At 44.9% G+C, this 8,774-nt stretch overlaps 1 pseudogene across 1 annotated transcript; it reads left to right on the forward strand.

The window, feature by feature from the left end:
• The first annotated feature begins 399 nt into the window (after positions 1-399).
• On the forward strand, positions 400-1,176 carry LOC308509057 (ribosome biogenesis protein NSA2 homolog; annotated as a pseudogene). The gene has a single exon. The product of its transcript is annotated as a ribosome biogenesis protein NSA2 homolog (transcript).
• The last annotated feature ends 7,598 nt before the right edge of the window (positions 1,177-8,774 follow it).

Genomic DNA, 8,774 nt, shown 5'->3' on the forward strand with positions numbered 1-8,774 from the left:
CATGTCTGTATTCAAATTTCCTTTTCTTGTAAGAGGAAATTTGGCTTAGGGCCTACCTACTGACCTCCTTTCCACTTAATCACCCCTTTAAAGACTCTATCACTAAATGGTCAGGTACTGAGGTTCTGGGAGCTAAACCTTCCCCATGTGAATGTGGAGACAGAGACACAATTCAGCTCATTAAAAACAATTTATCTCTGATCCTTATGATACCTCTCAGAGGTGAACATTATTATCCCCATTTTAAAGAAGTGGAAGTAGACACCTAAGAGAGATTATGCAGATTTTCCCTTTCCTATCACCACTTGCATGGAGTAGGCTCTCGAGTTTCTGAGACCCGAAAGTTGAGAGCTTCTTTGTGCCCAGGGGACTGCGCCTGGCGTCTGGGCGGTCATAACCATGCCACAAAACCAACGTGTTTTGAGTTACACCGGAAGCGCTATGGATATTGTTTGGATTACCATGAGAAAAAGAGAAAGAAGGAAGGTCAAGAGGCTTATGAACGTTCAAAGAAGGCAAAAAAAGATGATTGGTCTCAAAGCTAAACTCTTACCATAAACAGCACCATGCTGAGAAAAGACAGATGAAAAGGCTTATCAAGATGCATGAAAAGAGAAACACCTAACAAAAGGATGATGAAAAGACTCCACAAGGAGCAGTACCTGCATATCTACTGGACAGAGAGGGACAGTCGAGCTAAAGTACTTTCCAATATGATTAAACAAAAATGAAAAGAAAAAGCGGGAAAATGAGAAGTCCCTCTGCTCAAAGTTTGTGCCCGGGGAGTATTAAAAGTTATTCGAACCGGGAAGAGAAAGAAGAAAGCATGGAAGAGGATGGTTACTAAAGTCTGCTTCGTTGGAGATGGCTTTACTCGAAAACCACCTAAATATGAAAGATTCATTAGGACAATAGGCTTACGTTTCAAGAAGGCACATGTAACACATCCTGAACTGAAAGCTACCTTCTGCCTGCCAATCCTTGGTATAAAAAAAGAATCCCTCATCCCCACTTTATACAACTTTGGGTGCTATTACCAAAGGCATGGTGATTGAGGTGAACGTGAGTGAGTTGGGCCTTGTGACACAAGGAGGCAAGGTTATTTGGGGAAAATATGCCCCAGTTACCAACAGTCCTGAAAATGATGGATACATAAATGCAGTCTTACTGGTTTGACTGCAGTTCATACAAGTAACTCCTTATCATTATTGAAGAGTATACACCAATCAAGACAACTGCCTTTACTGTGATGTTTCTGAGTACCAAACAGCTTACGTCTGCAGTCAAGATAACTATTTATTCTATTGTAAAGAACATTAAAATGGCCCAGTTTTACAAATTGGTCTTTATTTTGGGGTCTGTTTAGCATGAAGATGTTCATGAAATTGAATGATTAAACAAGCAGTTATAAAAAATGAAAAAAAAGAAAGAAATTATGCACATTCCTTAAGGCACTTGGCTAGTAAGTGACAGAGACAGAGGCCATACCACGTGGCCTCTGGACAGAGGAGGGATGATCAGAGAGTGAACAAAAGAGAACGTGGTCTTTGGAGCCACACCAACCCCAGCTCCTTCAATCATGGCATGACCATCTCTTGGTTTCCGATATCTCGTCTTTAAAATGTATGTAAGACCTGCAATACACAGTCATGGCTGATAACGTTTCTCTCCTTAAAGTCATTCTGCATAGTACACACATATGTGTTTGTGAGCATGAGAATCTAAGGCAAATATCTAGTTATATCATTACCTGACACACATTTTCAGAGTCAGCACATACACACATATATACATACACACGCAAGACACAAAAGGTGGGTAGAGGTCTAAATCCTTGACAATATCAATTGAGAGATGACTTGGTCCTTCCTGGTCTAATTACCATGATTTAGCTATAATGAGATGCCAGGCTGAATTGTGGTGTTTGTTTTATGATCCCTATATGAGTGTGTTGTATGTGTTACATGCCGTGGAGTTAGCTCCGACTCCTGGCCACCCTGTGAATGAGTGATGGTCCCCAATGTCCTGTCCTCAGCAGGCCTGCTCAGCTCCTGCAGACACAGGCCTATGGCTTCCTTTCTATAGTCAATCTATCTCATATTTGGTCTTACTTTTTTCAGTGCTGCCTTCTATTCTTCCCAGCATTGTTATCTGTTCCAAAGACCCCTGTCTTGTCATGACAGACTCAAAGTAGAACAGCTTCAGTTTTGTCATTTCTCCCTCCAGTGATGTTTCAGGCTTAGTTTACTCCTGTGTAGACAGTGATATTGCTGAGGGAGGGTCTATCTTCAATTTTTCCTGCATCTCACAGGGCCTAGCATTGTGCTGGCATGTGGTGATGCCTATAAAAACTTTGTGAGTGAGGGAGAAATGTGGAAAGAGGATTTCATAACCACACGAAATAGGTCCTTATATATATTAGTTAGTCATTGCCACAATTATTCTGTGACAAACAAGCTCAAATGTCAGTGGTGAATAATAATAAGTGTTTATCTGTCATTCATGACTTTTTGGCTCAATGAGGCAGCTGTCCTTCGCTAAGGTGGGCCTGGTAGCTCCACTCAACACATCTCTCATCCTTCTGCAGCTAGTGAGCTAAATGGGGCATGCTTTTCCTAAGGAGATGGCAGAAGGCAGGCCTGCTGTCCAAGTACATTTCAAGACCAGACTATCATTAATTCTACTCACATCCCTTTGACCAAAGTAAGTCCCAAGAGCCCAAAGTCAAGGGATAAAGAAGTACACTCTGCCCGTGATCAGGTCAGAGTTAGGATGTGGTTCCCAGGAAACGTAAAGGATTGGGACCACCAACCCAATCTTTCATAGTCCTTTTGACATCCCAGACATTGCTAAGACACTGCCATTCTGTCTCATTCTGCATTCCCCATTCATAGAAATTATGGAAGAATACCAGCCTTTTTCAGCTCTTTGAGGATGGTGCACCAAGAGTGTATCTATTGAGTCTAGAGATCCATCACAGAGTGCCATGACAATAGTTGAGGCTGGAAATGAGGTTAATCCTACAGCAGCCAAAGGGTTAACTCCCCAGCATCCTGTCTCAGAGAAGTCCTCTACCCAGTGCTATGCATATAACCCTTCAGAAGGCCTAAGTAACACTAGGCTGTGACCTTCTCTGCAGGATTAGTTGGGTTCATCCCACTCACTGGCTGTGACCTGCATCTCTAGCTAAAGAGTCAAACTTGTAGCCTGCTCCCTGGATGCCTAGAACCCCTTTCAGGGCTCCCTTACCTTACTCCCCAGTGTTTTGCTGTTCAGAGAGGTCATTTAAAATCTTTTAATTTACGAGGACCTTTGAGCTCCGTCCTTGGGCAAATAACAATCGCAAGGAAGCATGATAAAGTGATTTCTTAAGTGGGCAGCCTGAGGGAGAGCCAAAGGGCAGCCAGGAGTCTGAAAGAGCTGTTGAAACAACCAATTTCAAGGGAATTGAGGTTTCAGTGCAATCTTAAGTGGCAGAATCTGCCCTCACACCTACTCCTACCCAGAAACATTGAGCAAAGCTCAGTGTCTGGGGGACATTTTCTACCTCATTAACAGCACATTTTCCCTAATAGCCATCTGTGGGTGGGCACAGTGGGAAGTGACCAGGTGGAAGGGTGTATAAGCAAGAGATTACAGATGTACCCGTGACAATAAAACAGTTATCCATTTGTTTATCGGTGTGTGTGTTTAGAATAGTGCACCATCTTCCAAGAGGATTTGATGTGAGTGGGCGTATTTCTGAAACTACAAATCAGACACATCGTCAACCCATAATGGCTGTACCATTTGCCAATTAGAGAATAAGTCCCCCAGCTCTGCTGTTCTCAATGGGAACCTAGGAAAGTCACTTAATCTTTCACGGCATCCATTTTTCATCTAAAAAAGTGGGGTTAATGACCCTTCCCTCAAAGGATTTGGGTGATGAATAACAGAGATAATGTACTTGTCCCTGGCAAGCAACTTTTCAATAAGTTCATTTCGTTTCATGCAATGGGGATGATGAAAGCTGAGGCTGTCAGCGTTTCACAGAGATGAGACGGTGAATGCCCGCAAGTGTGTGGTTATACATCTGAGGGTTTGACCTCCTGAGCTGGGAATGCAGAGAGCACAGCTACAGCTGCATTGCTTGCTGGGATGTTCATATTGTCATTTTCACAGGGTCTGAAGGGGACAGTGGGGAATCGCCAGCACAGCAGCAGAGGGTGCCATAGTGGCTGTGGGGAATGGGAATACAGAAGGGTGGAGAACCAGGTCCGAGAGGAGCCTGCGGGCTCTGGCAAAGACAGTCATAGTAGGTGGATCTCCACAACTGAGGGACAAAGCCATGGGTCATAATAGAAGGTGGGCTGGAGCACAGGGATGGAAGCTAACATTTTAAAAGTTTTCAGCATCTTGAACGTTGTTTTTTTAAATATATGTACCTCTTTTACATCTTTACATGAGATAAATAAGGTAAGTATTTTTTTTTTTCATCCCTATTTTCCAGAAAAGGAGACTGAGGTCAGAGGATCGTGCAATTTGTCTGAGGTCACACAGGCAAATTTGTCTGCCTCTGAAGCCCATCCCTTTAGAGCAATCACAGGTTTCTAAGGCAGCAACTAAGCCTCATTGTAACACAGCCTTGCAGGTATCCTAGCATACACTTTTATTTAGAATTCATAACTTTGCTTAGATTAACCTGTAAACCCAATTAGATAACCCTAATAGTTTTATGGTGTGCTAACCACATCCTGTGATTTGCTAAGAGTTTACAGAAGGGCTGAGATTTACTTTCTTCCGTACCTATGCCATCCCTAATTTTAACAATTGCCAGATCTGTCTTTTCAGGGAGACCCTAGGGGTGATTTGCAGAACCAGAGGGGTACTCTGGCTCAAACCACCCAGGGCTGGCCAAAGCGGCCCAGAGGACCATCTGGTGACCTCAGGATCTTTCTTTGGTATACCCTGGCTATAATACTAAAATCTCCTCCCAGAGGCGGACATTTTCCCCCATTTTTGAACATATAATGTGTGTATAAGCATGTTTGCTAGTGGCGCAGGAATGGCTCCACCTATACCTGTGATGATGGAGCTCACTTTCATGTTTACGCATGATTTCTCAGGATAAAGATGAATCCAAACCTTGGTTCTGAGATGCACTGCTCTAAAAGCGAGCCCCAGTGTGTTCCTTGCTTGCCAGCTCGCAATAAAGTTCCTTCTTATAAAATCATCCCGGAGTTGTCTTTTGGCTGGCAACTATTAAGTAATTAGACCCAGTTTGGTCTGTCAACATCATGCCCAGAGGACATAAGGAAGTGAGAGCAGGAAGCAGGTCCAATCCAGCACTTACAGAAATGCACGCAAACATGAATGAAGAAAGAACTCAAAAGTAGACGCAGGTTAAGGCACATTTCCTCCAGGGCTACCTTCCCAAACTTCTCCAAAGCTGACCCTTTGCTGTTCAACACCTACAACATTTAGAGTTGGATCCATCCTTGGACCGTCGACAATGTTATATCTGTCGGTTTCTTGTATTGAACCATTTTCCCAAGGCACTCAACACATTTCTCAGCAGAGCTGAAACGTACGTTTTTCTCGAAGTCCCCTCAGAGTTCCACATAAATCTCAGCCCAAAGATGACTGTTGTTATTTTTAAACCCTCTGGCATTTGAATGGCAGACTTGTTTCCTTGGGCCCCTCCAGTTGCCATTCTTTGAGCTGATGGTTGCTGTAAGCCATGGGATCTTTTGGTAAAGAGAGGCACAAGCTGAATGATGTGAAGGAGAGCCAGGTCGTCCAAAGGAGGAGAAATGCAGAAGACCTGGAAACTCAACTCAATGGCAGTCTCAGGCCCAACAGCCCCTGCCCTGCTGAACCCGAGCAAGCCATTTCTTTACAGGTGTCCAGCAGGAAGCAGATTGGTGGGTGGTGGCCACCACGGCTGGCTTGTATGTATTCTTAGGTAATGTGGGGTGACTCAAGGGCTGATGGGGGACGGCTTCTTAAAAAAATAATTTTTTTCTCTAAAATATGTCAAAATCTGAAAGCTATTAGTTTAGTTACTTTTGATTTTATGTTTATTCTGCTAAAAGGAAAGCTTATTCATTAAACTATTGTCAGGTTGGATTAGTGAGTACTCCTCTTAAAAGGCAACAGAGGAAGGAAGAGGGTGAAGTACCCATGAAGTAGTGGGACAGAGGATGCAGGTCTGATAGGGACGGACAAGGGCTAGATAGGGTACGTGGAGGGCTAATAGTGACAGCACAAAATTTGGGGGGACCAGCGGAAAGATTGTGCCACATCCTTGCTTAAGATTTCCAGCGGCAACTCCAAGCTTCCTGACGTTCCCTAACCAGCTGTCTCAGCCGCATCGTGTGATGCCCCATTCCATGTACCTCCTCTCCAAACACATCACATGTTCCCACATCTGAGACTGTGTCTATGCTATTCCATCAGCCCAAAGCACCATTCCTCCCCTTGTCTGCCTGCATTACTCATTTATTTGTCAAGATTAAACTCAAGTACTGCCTCTAGGAAGAAGCCTTTGTGGTGTCCCTTCACCACTCCCAGTACCCCCCTCCACGTCCAGTCAAGTTCTGAGGTGCTTCTCCTCACACTCTACCCAGCAATCACTTATGATTCTTCACCACCCTTACCCCTCACATTCCTGGCTCTGAGTTTCTCAAGGACAGGTTATAGTTTAAACTAGTGCAGTGCCTGTGAGGACGAAGCAGTGAGAGAGGAGACGAGACTTGAAGAGAGGAGAAAAGAGGAGAGGAGAGGGGAGGGCAGTGGAGGGGAGGAGAGGATGGACTTGGAAGTGTCTTTCTCACATTCTTCCTGAGGACCATTTCCTGTGACAGAACCATTTGCCCTCAGAGCAAAAATAGAAAATCCCCTGGGAAGGAAGTAGAATTTATTGGACTCTGCTGAGTGAATTATAAAGAGCCCAAACCTGTGGCACTCCCGTGCTGAGAAATGAGGAAGGCAAAATTTACTACCTGCCACCTGCTCAAGGTTCTTATGACCTTCTCATTTGGAAAATTCATTAGGTCTTTGAGAAGTGAGGGGAAAATCCTTGTCCCTCACTTTCAGTGTTAGTGAACATGCAGCTGTTCGATGACTACTAAAATCAGCTATTCCACAGAATCTTAGACTGGGAAGAAGCCACTTAAGCCACCTGCCTCCCGTATCAGATGGCATAATGGCTAATACATAGTAGACACTCAATAAATAATTGTTGAATGACTGAAAGAGTGCCAGAAGCCCAAGGCTACACAGCCTGTTAGGGTCAGAGCTGGTACAGAAGCCAAGTATCTTGTCCCCCAGTCAAGTTCTCCTTTGAAGATAAGCACCTAACCCTGATGGCTTATTCTGTCTCACTGCAACTGCTATGTATAACAATCACTTGCTTTTCCATTTCAAATGTGATTGTATGCTATTTCCATTTCAAAAGTAAGGCACAAGAATCATTGAGTCATTGAACTGCAATGACTCATTGAACAACAAAAAAATGTACTCCGTGTGGTGAAATCCAAGCGTATTTTCCATCAGGGGGACAAACACTACTTACTGAATAAAGATACAGTCCCAACTACAGCCTCGCCTGATTCTTGAACATCTGAAGTGCAAGGCAGACCACAGCTGCCGGGGTCTCCGAGACGAGAGGGTCTGCGAGGGTAGGGAATATGTCTGCGAGGGCTGGCCCCGGAGAAATAAAGGCTGGAAAGCTCAGGCTTCCTCTCTTATTTTTGCTTTAAATATTTTATTAAAGTAAGAAAGGCCATCTCATAAATCTGAAAGACGAACAAAGTGTTTGGAAAACACATAAAATAATATTGTTCTCAAAACCCTGACGTGTCCTTAAGAAAGGATCTCTCTCTCATAATCCATTTCTGACCGCCGTCCAGGCAGTGGCTCCATGGTGAGGAAGAATTTCAGAGACGTGTCTGTACAGGGTAGAGAATGATGCCAGAGGGGTCAGAGAAGTGTAAGGAATAAGCAGCGTCACATACAACGAGAACAGCTCAAGGCTCTCCTGGGGGGCTTGAGTGGGTGGGAAGGGTTCCAGGAGAACAGGGCAGGAAGGGACCAAGATGTCCACAGGGCACCCGACAAGACTGTTGGCAGCGGGTATGGTGCTGCCAGTGACACTGCTGTCTCAGGCATGACAGTGGCCAAGAAGGCTGCTGTGGTGAGTTGGAGCACCATCTTGACCTAGTAACTCGGTCCTACTGATGCCAGTCTGCCCAGAGCTTCAGGCCACTGGAGCCTGATGGCACTACTCAGCAGAGCGCTAGGGGAAATGTACACCTCCAGGTTCCCCAGCTCGTTACTCCTCCCTAAACCCCTGCTTCCCTACCCCCGGCTTCCCAGGGACCTCATTCCCTGGAGCCTGGGACATGCACATGGTCTCCATCTTTTCTCTCCTCTCCCAGCCATTGCTGAGGAGAAGAGTTTCATCAATAAATTCACCGTGGGATATAAAAGGCTAATAAAGTTTAATAACTTGCCTCTCCCAGGAGTATTTGCATTTTAACAGGGGAATAGCAGCCTAAGCTGAAGGAATTAGGCTGTAATGGTACAATTTCAGGCACCATCAAGCAGCTGAGAGGTAGTTTTTCGTGGGAGGAAGGGTGTGGCCAGCACCTCTGAGGCCACCCTGCTAGATGTTACCTCTTCCAAGGTCACCACCAAGGTCAAGAGGGAGACAGGGAAAGCACAGCTGCGCCCTGGCCTTTTCCTGAAGCTTCCTTCATAGCACCACTCACAGACCTACTTTTCCAGAGCAG

Source organism: Rhinolophus hipposideros (genome assembly GCF_964194185.1).
Source record: "Rhinolophus hipposideros genome assembly, chromosome: 16".
Classification (NCBI taxonomy): Eukaryota; Metazoa; Chordata; class Mammalia; order Chiroptera; family Rhinolophidae; genus Rhinolophus; species Rhinolophus hipposideros.